Raw genomic sequence first — 1,242 nt, 5'->3', positions numbered from 1 at the left:
CTGAGAAATATGTATGCGGGTCAAGAAGCAACAGTTAGAACTGGACATGGAACAACCGGTTCCTAATCAGGAAAGGAGTACATCAAGGCTGCATATTGTCACCCTGCTTATTTAACTTATACGCAGAGTATATCATGAGAAACACTGGGCTGGGAGAAGCACAAGGTGGAATCAAGATTGCCGGGAGAAATATCAATAACCTCAGGTATGCAGATGATACCACCCTGATGGCAGAAAGTGAAGAACTAAAAAGCCTCTTGATGAAGGTGAAAGAGGACAGTGAAAAAGTTGGTTTAAAACTCAACATTCAGAAAACTAAGATCATGGCATCTGGTCCCATTGCTTCATGGTAAACAGATGGGAAAACAGTGGAAATAGTGATAGACTTTATTTTGGGGGGCTCCAAAATCACTGCAGATGGTGACTGCAGCCATGAAATAAAAAGACACTTACCCCTTGGAAGAAAAGTTATGACCAACCTAGACAGCATATTAAAAAGCAGAGACATTGCTTTGCCAACAAAGGTCTGTCTAGTCAAAGCTATGGTTTTTCCAGTAGTCATGTACAAATGGGAGAGTTGAACTATAAAGAAAGCTGAGCGCTGAAGACTTGATGTTTTGAACTGTGGTGTTGGAGAAGACCCTTGAGAGTCCCTTGGACTGCAAGGAGATCCAACCAGTCCATCCTAAAGGAGATCAGTCCTGGGTGTTCATTGGAAGGACTGATGCTGAAGCTGAAACTCCAATACTTTGGACACCTGAGGGGAAGAACTGACTGCTTTGAAAAGACCCTGATGCTGGGAAAGATTGGGGGCAGGAGGAGAAGGGGACGACAGAGGATGAGATGGCTGGATGGCTTCACTCACTCAATGGACATGAGTTTGAGTAAACTCCGGGAGCTGGTGATGGACAGGGAGGCCTCGCGTGCCGCGGTTCATGGGATCGCCAAGAGTTGGACACGGCTGAGCAACTGAACTGACTGAGGAGCGCGCACGCATAATTGGTATCATTCCTTAGAAACACTGTGACTTGGGTCGAACAGTTTACACCAACGTAGAGTCTCAAGGACTAAGTTTTAAAATTCTACTAACGATTTGAGATAACGTATTTTTTAAATACGTTTTTAATACCTGTTAGTACAGGTAACTGAACAGAATGAGCACAGCGCCTGCGCAGAGCGGCGGGGGCGGGGAGAGCCGGCTTGCGCAGCGCGGAGATTGAACGGCGCATGCGCGGTGTGACC

Source organism: Dama dama, chromosome 11, assembly GCF_033118175.1.
Source record: "Dama dama isolate Ldn47 chromosome 11, ASM3311817v1, whole genome shotgun sequence".
NCBI lineage: Eukaryota > Metazoa > Chordata > Mammalia > Artiodactyla > Cervidae > Dama > Dama dama.
Note: the sequence above shows the minus strand (reverse complement) of the source record.